Below are 15026 nucleotides of genomic sequence, written 5' to 3' on the forward strand. Positions count from 1 at the left end.
AAGAGAAAGGTTAGAAATGAAGAATTTATTGTGCTGATTACTGCCTACCAGGCAATGTATTTTTGCATATTTACTTTTCCAAGAGAAAGTTAAAACATAGTCTAATAAGCAAACGAACTAGTATTTTATGTAAAACATTGTTAATTGTACTAAGGGATACATAATCAGCCCAGCATATTCTTTTCTAAATGAATTTATTTTCAGCATTATTATGGCTACATCCAGTAGTTTTTATGCAACATTAAATATATTTATGCAAATATGTATTTATATTCTTTTTCTTTCTGATTACTTTGATACCTATGCCTTCTCTTGTCTTCGGTCTTTCATGATCAGATGTAGTTAACTAACCAAGTAGTTCTGTATTTCATAATACTCTTAGCATTTATTTGAAAGATCTTTATGGTTGTTTAGCTTTCGATGTTATTACTGAACTTAGCCACTCTGCAAAACCTGTTTAATGCTCTTACAGTGATAAAGATTTTATTCTTACTACCATGTTGTTAGTCATAGAAAATATTTAAGTTTTATTTGTATAGTTATAAAAAAGGGATAAAAGCCACTGGGGTCATTTTCAGAACTGCTGAGAAGCTAAGATTGTCACTGTTTAAGCTGCACACACAAGGGGGGAAAAAAAAAGGTCATTAGAAAATAAAGTCCAGGATAGGAGCTTTCCTTGTATAGGCAAGTTGAAAGAACACAAAAATAGGATTCAGGGAGTTATATAGATATTAAGAGTGAAATATGGGCCTAACTGAACTAAATTATAAAACCACTACAGATTTCAGTAAGAACATGATTCCTCCTCCACATCATTTTGTTTCAGAAAAATAGTATAACCTTCAATCACAGATGTTTGGTTAACCTGGGCTATATAATGAAGCATATTTAGTTTCTCTTTATGGGAGTGATGTAAGATTACATCTAGATCCAAACAAAGATTACAGAAAGATGCCTTTGTGCCTTTAGTGAAAGTTCGTCTATCATCACTATATGTTAATCACTTTAAAAGACCTAGATGTATTCTTCACGACTTGTGCATTTTAATCATTTACACTCTCTTTAAAACTCAGAGAATATTGTCAAAAAAGTTCTTATACTCATTTCCTAAAGTCTCCTCTTTGCCTCAGTCATCTCTGTCATCTTTGTATGACTACTTCCATATAATCTACTAAGAGATGGACCTTCCAACAGTTACCGTACTGCACAAATGAAATATTTTGTTACATTTTCTATTACTCTTACTTTGGGTCTAGACTGCCATGATACTAGGCATGTACTACTTTATTACTGTAGAATAGAAAGGTGGTCTTTGCCTGATATAGTTTACAGTGCAAGTATAGAAAAGATGAAGTGGCAAGTAAACAATAGAAGAACACAAGGCATCATAGAAAATTGTTTTAAACCACTTACAACCCTGATGATTAAGTATTTGCAAGCACTGCAGCAGAGGACATCCATGAAAATCCATCTGGAGAAGAACAGCAAGGTAGCTCTTCCAACCTCAGCGTGTGAAGCAGCATGGTAGAAAGGTCAAGGGTTTTTGGTTTTGTTTTCCAAAAAGTTAATACTGCACAGCTGAGATAATTTGATGAAGTAATCAAAAGACAAAACTGACACCTCAGTACTGAGCACAGCTGTATATTGTAGGGACAGAATAAATAAGCTTTATAATATTATTGATATCTCATATTCTTCCTTGCACTTTACCCACAAATATTATCAGTGCTAGGTAAATGAAGGACAGATCTTGGTTTAGCACCACTATTCATGCTTTGTGGATGCCTTATCCACTAGGATACAAGTTAACTGTTAAGGTTATCATTAATAGAGTCACAAATCTCTTTCTAGACGAGCAGTATATTTTACAAGACAGTACACGTTGCTGTCCTTCGTTGACTTCAACTGTTGTTTCAGAACATTATTCCTACACCTCCTTTTCTGCTGATTTGTGGATGAATTTTTCCAAACAAATTCTATGCTACCTCTTCCTACAGGGTCCCAGTAGACCTAGGATTTTCTTATTTTCTTCATTTTTTATTTTTCTTTCCCTGTTGGACTGACAATGCCTATCCCCAAACCAATTATCTTTCAATTAGCAAGCAAAATTAATTTTCACACTTCATATGCTAACATGAGAATGACAGAAATGCTTAACATTTTTAAATCTGTCATTGGAAAAGAAAAAGACAAACGTGACACTAAATTGTCAGAAGAATTTATTGTCTCCAAGCCCTGTTTTCAGTGAAAAGGTAACTTCACAATGATGCTCTGCATCCCGTTGTGTTTGGAAAATGACAGAGTTCAAAGATAAAGTACTTACTAGTTTGCTTTTGAAAGAACTCTTGCAGAAGATTTGGGGAGAAACTCTCATCTGGCATCTGATTCTTTACATGTCTGCTTTGTAACAGTGAAGGAAATAAAGTCTAAATTACAATTTATGCCCAGAACACAATCAATAAAGTCTAAGAAAAAAAACAACATTATGCAGTTCAACAGGGACTGGAATCCAAAGATTTTCTAGTACAACTCAAAATCCAGTTTTTGGTGGGCATATAATGGATTTATCCATGTGGATTCCTTGGTACAGGTTAATAAATCTGACATTATGCCTCAGTGTTTTCCTTGCTAGCAGAACTAATAAATATTACCCTTTATTCCCTCCACTCCCCATAACTTCCTTAAAATAAGCAGGAATTAGTAACCTTGGACCAAATGTATCAATACAAATTGGTTAACAGCTTTCAAAATATTTTGTGGAAGCAAAAGAAAACAAGGAAATATGGAAGACTGAAAAAGATAACGGCCTAAATGTTGTATTTTTATGAAATAATTTATCCCTTACTTCTGATGCAGCATTAGCAACTTCATGATATTTCAAAGGATAAATGTTAATATTTGTGTTTTTTTAAAAGAGCTTTTATAACTAGAAAAAAACAAAACAGCTGTTCCTTTCATTATTTTTTTGAGATTTATCTGGAGATACAGATAATCATTGAATATTCCACATAAACTTGTAAGAAAGTGCTGAAAAAAACTCAAAGTAAACACTAGGAAATGGAGCACAGTAACACAGTTAGAGGCAGCATAATATAGCTGTGTCAAGAATACAAGCCAGCAAGCACAAAAGTACAGCTCAACACTATCCTAATCTGCTGCTTAGATTTATTAATTTAAAGGCAGCTCCATGCTCCATTGCAAGATGGTTAGTACCACGCACAGATTTCTCCTTCTTCCTTGCCATCTGGTTGTGAGGCCAGCACGAAAAGAGTGAGAGAAGTTTTGCTAACAGAAAGAGAAAAGACAAAAGTAATAATTTCAGAATTAAAGCCCTAGTCACACCTGAAAATCCTAGCAAAGTGCTGACATAAGTACTTACATGTAGGTACCTAAGTGCACCAAACAGAAGAAAGTTTCTTCTTTCATATTGCAGAAATATTGTTAGAAGTATTTTTGCTGACACTTAATATAATAGAAACCAGGCTTCCAATCACCTCTGACATCTTTGGCTCCCACTGTTTATACATGAAATTACAAGATTTCTAGGGTCACTCCAGCATTTTAGAAATTCTTAACATCTCTGTGAGGTGAAAACTCAGCTCTGCTATTACTGAAGACTCCATCTGAGTAGGAAATCATGTCACGATTACATTGTGTAACAGAAAATGAATATTCTGGTTTTACTCTGATGTTAATTTCCTTCATCTCCCTAACTAGATGGCAAGTGACCTTTACATATTGTTACTGCTAAGTGGAAAGAGAGAATAATAATGTTATTTTAATTGATTTGTGAATTATTGAACAGGGTTATGAATACTGACCCCTCTCTGACTGGAAGAATTCGTTATGTACTCTGTTTACTGTTTAGTATTTTGTATTTTTCAGTCTTGCACTCCTGTTTGCATACAGTCATTCAAAAGATGCAGGAATGTTATATTACCATTCAGTACAATTTATGTGAAATATAAATGTGAAAAAGTTCTCAACCACAAAACCCTAAATTTTATGGTGAGGAGCCATGTGAAAAACACCTAATGACAGACTGTCATATGCCGCTGAAAATTCAGTGGATCGTACAACTGTAGGCTTGGAAGTCACTCCAAGTCCTTATTCTGTCCCTTCTGGCAAACCAGGATAGGATTGTAAATATGGAATTAATTTCTGCCATGCTTATTTATGCAATTCTTAAGGACTTCTAACAATGCACAATACCCCATGTTTTCTCTCTGTAAGATCATCTAGTGCTCCACCATCCTTACTGGCACATATTATTCCAGACTGCAATTTCAGTCTCCTTTCCTGAAATTTAATTCTTATAATTCTAAGAGAACAAGAGAATCCTTAATATCCTTTCAAAGAGAAAGCATTTTTTTTTTCAATCACCTTTGGATACACCTTGTAGTATTTTAATCAGAAAACCATTCCTTATCTTGCTTTTCAGAAAACGATTTGAGAAAATATCAGAAAGATTTCTACAGTAAAAATAAGTGACACAGGCTTTATTCAGGTGTCAGGTACTAGGGAAGTCTTACCTACTGAGTAGTAGAGGTTAATGGAACTAGGCTTTGTTATTCCTTTTTCCTATTCCCTGCATGGCAAACCCTGTGCTTTCTCTATGGTTCCTCTCAGTCGAATTATCTTCTCCCCTGACATCGGCAATGAATTACCATCACTTGACTGGAATGAAACCTACAGACTCTTCCTTGAATAGTTTCATCTACCTTCTATATAGAAATTATCTGGGTGTTGATGTACTCCATTCCCAGCAGATGTCTAGGGAGTCAAAATCATGTCCTTGCCAACATCGAGTCCTGAACTCCGCTTTATTTTTCAGCTTTTCACAAAGACGTCTTTTACTAGATATCATTGTTTTGATAGTTCAAAGTAAATGCCAACCCTAATAATATTCATGGGGTTTCTCTGGTTACTTGTCACCCAGTGCTTTCCATCAGGTCTACCTTGCACTAGAAAGATGACCTTACAATATCTTCACATGCTTGCTAGACACACAGCAGTGCACACTCTCCCTCATTCTTCTCATTCCTGAGAAAGCTCTACCCACTTATATTAACTATGTCAGTGACTTCAATTATTGCAATCAATCTCAGCTTAATTAACTTAAAATAATTAAATCAAACAATCCTTTTTGGTTATGTAGAAGGAATTCCAGGTCATTTATTAATTTATGGACAGTTTTGAAATCTGATAAATCAGTTCACTAGTCTTTTCATCCCTTCCTAATAAACAGAAAAGGATTCCTGTTAGAATAATTTTGCTTATGTAATTACAAGCAAGCCATTTTCTCCTTCTTTTCTTCTCTACTTCTGCCTTTCTTATCCATTTCAATACTAGTTTTTTACAGAAGATAAATAAGCTTTTGCTATGGCTGCCCAACACCAAGTATGACAGCATCCTAACTTTGTTTAGGGCTATGGCAAAGTTTCTTTTTAAGAAAGTATCAATTAAACTCCTCAAACTCTAACTGAAACTGAAAGTTCCCTATGGCAAAGTAGCAGAAACACGACCTTACTTTGATCATTTACATGTTGTAGTTTACTTTCTCTTTCCTCCCTTGATGCTTATAATCTCACTGAAGTTCAGTACGAAATTTGGGGTAATTAAATGTTTCTAAATAACTATATATGTGTGTGCTGTCATTTCCTTAGGTGTCTGTAACAAAATTTTAGCTCTCAGTGGAAGTAGCACATCTGCTTTTCAAGGTAATTAAGTTATTAGATACAGATTAATTCAATAAACCTGACAGATGATCTGAGAAATTTGAAGTATAATCAATAAACCTGGAATGTGAGAAATAGAAATTGGATTTGGAAGATTAACAAAGCCTGCCACTGAAAGATTGATTTTTGCATAAGTAGTTTGTTAAACAGAATTCCCAAGAGGATCATGCAAAAACTAATTAATAATATTGACTAGGAAGAAATAATAAGAAAAAAGATAAATACTGAGAAGTGGAGTTCTAAACTTCCTTTCAAAGAACACCAGAAAATTATCTTATTTCACATGCTTCAAGCAAATAAAGCAGCTGTTTCCTTGCATTTATGTTGCAGGATACTGTGAATTCTTCAAATTTCTTTTAGCCACAGCTCAAAGTAAGAGCTGAAAACACATCTTTGAAGGAAAGCAAAACAGTGCTACTCTACTAAAGGCATAGTATCACAAAGTAAAACAAAACTTAGTATTTCTGTGGGATAGAGCTTTTCCCAGCATATCTTCCTGTCCTGCAATCTTATGGGCATTTACAGAGATTCTTTACAGTACTAGAAGAGGACCAGCTTGTAGATTTATTATTAGGGTTTCCAGGCAAAAGTTGATTATAATACAAGTTGTATTTGTACTATTTGTAGCATTAATGCAGGAAACCGAATGAGTCTGTAATGAAACATTTTTAAATGTAATATGTTTCTATTACCATATCTTCCTCTTTCAAAGCATAAGCTGTTACTGTAATAAATAGTAAATGCAAGCATTACCTGGAAAGCTGCTGGGATGTGTCTGTCTATGCTACTAAAGGGTGAGACTGTGCCTGTGCATTTAGGTTGCTGTGACTAACACATGTGGCAAACAACTCCCCAGCACAGTCTGGCAGCTCAGGTTTGTTGGGGTATTTAACAGGTAGTTTATATGAAGACCCCAGTTTTGGAGACCAAGATGCTCTCCAGCTGGAGGCCTTCAACATGCAACTGGAATAGTAGTTAGGAGTAGAGACACAGCTGGCAGAGGACCAAATTACTCAAGGTTGCAAAGTAGTACTGTTTCATGATTTCACTTACTCCATGGAGGTGTTGCTGTAGTTGTTGATCAGATTCTCAGGCTGTTTCTTTCTCTGTTTTGAAAGATAATTTTTTTCCAGAGTTTTCTGATTCACAGTAGATATTCAAGCAAGGAAAACCCTCAACAGCCAAGAGCTCCACCTTTAACAAGATAAAAATTAAGAAGTATGGGTTATGTTGTTCATTTTGTGCTACACTAAAGATTAAGAAGGTTCTTTCTTATAGCCAAAAACGTATGTTAGCAAATTTATGATAATCTTCAAGTAAGACGTTGGGAAAAGACAGAAAGCTTTATGGTGAAAGTGTAATAGTTGAAGTAGATAAATTGGCTTAAAATAATCTTTCTTCTTATTTTGTTCAATCTAAGGAAAAAAAACCCAAAGTTTTATCCACCAACTTTATAAATAAAGTCTCTGGGAATTTCTTCTAAAAGTAATCAAACTTCCTTTATTTAGCTGCCTTCAGTGTCAAGAAATGCTGAATTATGCATGGAGGCTATGATATTGTGATATTCACTTTTAGCGACCTTATTAAAAAAGGAGAGAAATCAATACAGATCTCAGTACAGAAAAAATGCTGAAGAGATAGGTAATCTGAGGAAGCAGCCAAAGACTTGTTTAAAAAGTCAGGGTTAGGTTTGATTTTGAAGATTAAGTGAGCTCACGCTTCGGGAACTTGGGTTTGGGTTTTTATTAAAAAAATATGTTATTTTCCATTAAAAATTTAATAAAACTCCCTTTGAAAAGGTATTTCTCCTTTTGTTCCTTGTTATCACTGCAGTATCATTAACTTTGCTTTTGACCTTAGCTGAGTTCTACCTATGCCTCTGGTTTCTCCCAACAGTGAGGGCCAGGAAGAGAAACTCAAAATATTATAGGAAGTATCCCCCTATTAGAGGCAGAGCAACTCTTGAGAGACAACCTTTATTCCATGTCACAAGTGTTGAGAGAAAATGCATTCTGAAGAATTTTTTTTTTTGTTCCATGAGCTATTTTTATATGCTTTCAAATCCATTTTTGCCTTTGTCCTCCAGATATGCTGTGTAAAGATTTTTTCACAATTGAATTAGTCTCTTTGGTGAAAAGGTAATCTTTGTTTTCTCAACCTGGTTATCTTATGACTGCAATTCTTCCTAGTTATTCTGTTGTAAGAAAGTGAATACTTATTCTATGTATGCCTTTTCCATTACATTTCATTAATTTCTGTGATATTCTCTGTAACTCTACTTATTCTACTCAGTGTTTGTTCTGTCTACATATGTAAGTCACTTAATCTTTTTGGTCTACCTTTTGCCTTTCTTTGTACTTTTCCTGATACTCTTAAATCCTTCGAGATGAGATGGCCAGAACTGCATTCAATATTCAAGACATGTCATGGACAGACAATGACACAATGATGTTCTGCATTTTGTTATCTATTAATTTCTTAACAACTCGTAATATTTAATTTGACAATTCATTCCCTTTTGAGATCTGAGTTGAAGTTTCCGGCAAATTATGCACAATAAATCCAATATATCTAGAAAAAGCTTGTCCATATTATAATAAAGTAACACTCAGATCAGATTGCTATAGATTAGAGCTAAAATTTCACAACTACCTACTCAGAATTGCTCAACTATATCAATAAATCTCAATATCATTATCTACGTAAGAATTTTCAAAACTCTAGCACTGAAGCAAAAGACAAAATAAGATATCTTTGTGGATCCAGAGAAGAAGGATGTGAATTAGAGATAGAACTGGCAAGAAGGGAAAAATATCATACTATACATCAATCGAGTAGTAAATTAGAAGGAAAAATGGCTGAGTTAGAGAGTGGGACATAGGAGATTAAAAATACAACAAATGAGTCTGACTTATAGAAATTAGTACTTTGAGATAGATTTGATACTTGGCCACTTGAAATGTTTGCTATTTATTTAAATAAACCTCTAGTTTTAAAATTACATCTGCCACAGATATATAACATAGCTGAACACAAATTATTGTCCACAGATGACTTTTCCTCCAAATGGTTTTCCTGTCAGGAAATTTAAAAACAGTTGTTGCTATCACACTCTTGTATAAGATTTCCAGAAAAATTCTGGCATCAGACCATTAGAGAAATTACAGCAGTGTCAGGTACGAAAATAGGTTGAATGTCCAGAGGAAAAAAGGTACTATTTTGCACAGTAACAGCATTATACTATAGTCATAATATTGACGTTGTGTGCTTTGGTCTCTGTCCAAATCAATACTGTATCTTGAGTTGGAAGTTTCCTTTGGGCCGCCTTTGTTTTACCAGTTTATCATGCATTTTCTCAAGGTGAAATAATGAACTCTGAGACTTAGAAAGCTCTTTTGTCTTAACTAAGAAATACTGCAATCATCAAGACTTTGAAGGATGAGAATCTCAGTCAATGAGCATTGTAAGAAGAACTTATCCAAGAGTTTTCATGAAAATTTTACTTTTAATCACAATAAGAACCCAAGCTGAAGCCTAGATAAACCAATGGATTTTGTGGAATTTAGTAGACTTTGAATAAGCCCTCAAACATTAACCATAATTTAATTAAAATCATCTCCCTTCTCTTATTTATTTATTTTTTTTTCTCTCATCTCCTGTTCTGGCAGGGTCTTTAGGAAAAAAAAAAAAAAAGTAGTAGTTCATTTAAGAAGTGTGTACGTATCCAACTTAGATTTATCAATCACAGATTTTTTTTCCCCTGAGAAACAGGCCAATAATCACACAATGAATCAGATACCTCATTCCTTAACTGACTTTTTACCAGAACAACTGCTTTGTCTTTGGGAAAATATAACTGTTTTAAGACGATACTGCATCTGAAGAGACATCTCTTCTAGGATTACTCCCTCTCTGGGTTTTCTCCTGCCCCTTGAACACCATATCTGTGCATCACAGAAGCAGCTGATCAGAGCATTATGGTGCTTTGATTCCACTCTTGGAGATGTGTAAAAGGAAGGTCCCTTTTTTTTGTAAATCAGATGTTGGGAGCACTACAGAGAAAAATTCTTATTCCAGTGTGCAACAGTTATGTATCTGGCTCCAGGCAAAACTGTAGGTCTGTACCTCAACTTCTCCAGCTGCATTAGAAAGCCTCTACTTTAAGGCTATTCAAAGATTCATTAGTTAATGTTGATAGGTATGTATTATACAAGCAAAAATCTTTGTCAGAGCAGTTGTGATAATTATTCCAGTACTGTTGATATATAATAAAAGTATATATTGCACAAGAGGCTCAGCTGACTACAAGAAGAATGACGAAAAAATGCCAGTTAATCGCATACAAATAGTTTATTTTAATGAAGCTTTTTGCAGAAATGTTCAGAACTTGATAGCATCAGTATAAATCAGGATTACTAAGTGTATCAGATCTTCATGTACTGCAATTGATACCAAAAAAAATCATTTAAGCCAATGAAATACAGTATTTTTTTAGGGTGATTGGGATGTTTTGTTTGGTTTTGCCAAAATACAATTTTATGTAGCTAAACTGAAACCTAACTGAAAGAAGCGACTTTCCTGTGGCCTTTGCAACTTCAAAGGAAGGCATCAAAGCAATGATTCATCCTCTGAACATGGTCTTCTCTTGGCTACTAAGGAAAAGGAAATAATGAAGAGGATCTGCCATAAAGCCAGCAAGGTCTGAGTGTAACAGATTGAAAAAATAGATGAAGTAAATAAGTGATTGGATAACGTATTTCTTACTGCAATCACTCTAATAAGAGTTTGCTTCACGAGCAAACACTGGGTGCTCAGGTCTTCTAGTGAATATTTAAAGTATATTGGTAAAAGAGATATATTTTTATTATCACCAGATCTCTTTGAAGATGTAGGCAAGTTAATTTGTCAGTCAAAATACAAAATAATAGAGAAGATTGTTTTCTCCTTGGATATCATGAAATCATTGATCGATAAGATGTTTTCATGAACAAGAATAACACTTACCTTGACATCTGCAAGCATATTAAAGTGCGCATGAATAAATAGTGGGAAATAAACATTACTTTAACCACTACAACTGAACTGATTCATGACATTTTAATTTCCTTAAGCTTTGGATCTTCTAGTCATTTGCATCGATGACACATCAGAGCCTCCAGGACTCTGTTCTTGGTTTTGACTTTTATTGTTATTCTGTTTCTGTGAACTACACTCTGTGGTGTTCTTTAGAAGCGAGTAATTTGCAAAATTGAACCTATCTGGGATTTTTCCTTCTCTTGCCAAACAGCAGTACTGATTCCCACAACAATCAGGTTGGGAAAGCATATTGATGAAGTATGAAAATCTCGTGCATTCTGTGTGCATTCAAAATTAACATAGATGAATATGTTTATCTATTATATTGTATTTCTACTTCTTTTTTTCCAAGTGTAAATGCCAGATTAGAACGCAGCCTCACAAAGTCTAGGAAGAGAGAAAATCCCCCTTCCTTAATTCTAGGAAATGTTTAATTCTCCAGTCAGCATGACCTTTTTAGCTGCTAAACTGAACCCTGTGTATTCCCTCAGCTTGTTTTTTTTCCTACTGTTCTTGGATCCTTTGTTCCTTCATGGTTGAAAACAAAATTTTATCTTAAAAAGGTTGCAATTTATGTTTACTTTGGGCTGATGGAAGAAGAGTGAGGCAATAGGCAGTTTCCATATATTAATAATCTTCTTAATACATCACAGAGCTATCAGTCTTTGGTAATAAGTAATAGCAATTAACAGACTGATTAATCACTAAGAAGGCATGTACTGCATCGAGAGTTATATACTGCTTCAGGTAATTGGGGAAGACACGTACAAACAGAGTACATCCCCAAATCACAGATCAAGTTCCCTCATTGCAAATCTTGGTGAAATTACATAGATGTTAATATACAGCATCATATTCCATATCTGATAAATAGTGTTAATGGGATCTTATTTTCTTGGCTACTAAGACAGTTTATCAGAATATTTGTAGTCTATGATATTTAGGGAAAATATGTCCAAATTTCCAATACAATCTTGACAACTATGAATTAATTTGTTACTTTAAATGCCTTTGCTTCTGTACAGCTTCTATGAACACATTTCAGGTTCAAGATCATTCCTCCTTCTCTGAGGCACACAGAGGCCCCAGACTGAAACTGGTTTCTATGAGGTTCTCCCCATTCAACTTCTCACATGCATAAATGATGATGCTCAGTAGGCTTGATGGGGTTTTATGCAACATGCTCTGAGAAACTGCTTTGAATGTTGTTGTAACTTCATATTTCTGGTCACTATGCATCTCCCTTTTGCTGAGGAACACTAATTTTTTTTTTGTCAGCTACCATCTTTCATTAAGAAAGCAGCTGTGCTTCATGGTCTCTTAGTAATAAAACACTTCAAGACAACCATCGTTTTAAGGTAGAAAGAATTATTGTTATTAAAATGCAGCAGTCCTCAGTGCATTTACAGATTGTGACCTTTCTTCAGTGCTGATGCAGGTGTGCAAATAATGTCATTCTTTTTTTCAAATGTTGCTTTCAAGGCTACATCCAAAGTGCTCTGTTTGTTGTTTCTATTCTTAAGGTTTTTTTCGCTGTTGTTTGTTTCTCAGGAGATCAGAACTCCTCAAATGAATTTCCCTTCCATAGTGGAAAGCAGACACAATCCATTCTTTTGCAAACAAAAGCAACCAACTCTTCTTATACTTTATAATACTGAAGTTTTATTCTATAAAGAACACATTAAACCTATTTATTTAACATTCCACTCAATGTTAAAGACATGAAACAAATCAATAACTTTCTCATGACCACAGATGCTGCTTAAAATCATCCCAAATAGCTTTTCAGAAGATCAGGTCTTTGCTTATGAATGCCACTGTCTACAGACCAGGTTCAAAATTACAAATCTGAACATCTTTTCTTCTGTCTGCCATAGTATCCCATATTTGTACCGATCTGTCATCGAATTCTGGAGGTAGTTTTAAAACAAACTGATCAACAAATTCTCAGATCCACTTCTGGTGGATATTACTAGGCAGAAAACAAGACTTGACAGAGTTCGTTCCAATTCCTCGCATTTTCCCCCAACAGTTGTTTTTGCTATATAGTCTATTAGCTACAGATTTTGCTATTTTGCTAATATAGTCTATTAGCTACAGATTCCACTAAAAAAGAATACCAAAACTGAAGAACTTTGACACACGTGAACCTGTGTCAATATCCTTTGTGCAACACCACAGTCATGAATTTTCTGTATAAGCCACAGCAAAGTGCTTGGCTTTCTGCTAAAACTTCTTTTATGTCATCTTGCTCAGAACTACCTAGTTAGAGACTGCAAATTATATCTCTACACACACATATTCTCTTTTCCAGCTGGAGGAAGAGGCTGTTATCATATTTTTGCCTAGAATATCCCTTCCCCATGCCCTCCCCCTTTTAAATGGAACACTTTGCAGAGACTCAAGCTGAAATACAGGTTTCTTTGGTGCTAGCAATGTTCTAGTAGTTATTGAACGTTTCTCAAGTTAAAAACCATATGCAATTAGTACACTAAGATGTAACACAGACATACACAAATCAAGATGTCCTACTGAACAGCTTCTCCCTATGCCATTTCAATTATTTTTTTTCTCTTGCTTAATTTAGTTAATTGTATTTTCTTTGTTGGTTTTAAATCATCTCTAAGACTGCACAACTCCTTTAGGATCCTCAAGTGATTCCAGAGAGCTGCAGCAATTAGCAGCTCTCAGTCACGTTCCCCAGAAAGTGACTGAGATGGATACATAACAGAGCTAGGGTTGCTAGCAGATCTGCAGTGAAACATGGAACGTTGTTAGACATCCAGAACAAAATCATGATTGGTCAGGATAGTCCCAATTCTATCGACACTTCCAGTAACTATCCCCAATGTTGAACACTAATGTTGTTTGAGCGCTATTATTTGAAATCTTTGTAAATATATTCCCTGCCATATTTGTATTCAGAACTTTATTTAAACTAAATTTGCCAGGATTCCTCTCATCCCTACTCTGCCTGCATGTATAGTGCTCAGCACAATAGTGTCCCAACAGTTTTGGACATGTGAATGCTGCCATAATACTTGAAGACCAACATTAACTACATGAACAGCCTAAAGAAATTCCTGGAGCTAACAGGCAGACTCCAGCTGGAAAACCCTATCTGAACACACTGGAATGGAGGGAGTCAAGTTGCAAACAGTATGATTTAGGGGCTAGTAGACAAACAATAGATGCTTCTATCATCGAAAGGAAGAAAGAGCAGAAACAAGAGAGAGGTTCAAACCAAGCTATATCTAATACAACATCACAGCTGGAATTTATTCAAACTTAAGTACTGATGATTCCCTGAACTCCCTTTGAGCAGATATACATTTGTTAATCAGAGCATAATTCTTCATTGCAACAGATTCAGTTTTTCATTCTTGCCTTCAATGATATTTTCTTGCTACTCACAGCCCTTTCAATTGTCTCAGGCTATTTAGAGCAAGTGCTCAAAACTAATTTTCAGAAGGGTCAAATACTAAAAAAGAACAATAGTACATGTCAGAAAGCTAGTACTTCTGCAGAGAAGATATAACAACTTTCTACAAAGCAGTCTCAGCTGTTACATCACATTTCAGATCTGCTTCCATGAAAAATGCCAGTGTAAGGTTAGCACAAAGACAATGATCTGTTTTCTTCAGGAATTTGTTCCCCACTGTAATGTACAATCTCTGTTTCAGCATCCCTTTTAATGAAGGTCCAAAACCCATCCCTAAGTCTTTTTAGACTGTAACATTTAATTAGATATTCAAAGCCTGTGGATCTAAGCAAAACATTGTACCACACACATAAATCAGAAGGTGAAATCTTTCCCTCACAATCTCTAATTTAATTCTTTAGAAGACATTTCTAGATGTTGGAACCTCTGATAGTTGAGCATTGATTCCCTAAAAAATGACGGCTTCAAACAGGATTCTTTCTTTTAAAGAGTACTGGAATGTCGTTTGTAGTAGGCTTGTGTTTCAAAGAATGTCGCTTTTATTCTTCATTGACTCAGTTAATATATCAGGTCATTGTCAGTATTGCCAGTGTTCTCTACCCTCGTGGAGCCCACAGCGGATTTCTAGTGTTCACTAAAGGTTGGGTTCTGTCTTTCCTTTGTGCATGATGAGCATAGAAAAGAATGGGACCTCACAACCAGATCATTCCTAGAGACAATGTGTTGCTTATTTTATTCTACTAGGTGTCTGGGAAGTAATCTTAACCTGT

This window comes from Cuculus canorus, chromosome 6, assembly GCF_017976375.1.
Source record: "Cuculus canorus isolate bCucCan1 chromosome 6, bCucCan1.pri, whole genome shotgun sequence".
NCBI lineage: Eukaryota > Metazoa > Chordata > Aves > Cuculiformes > Cuculidae > Cuculus > Cuculus canorus.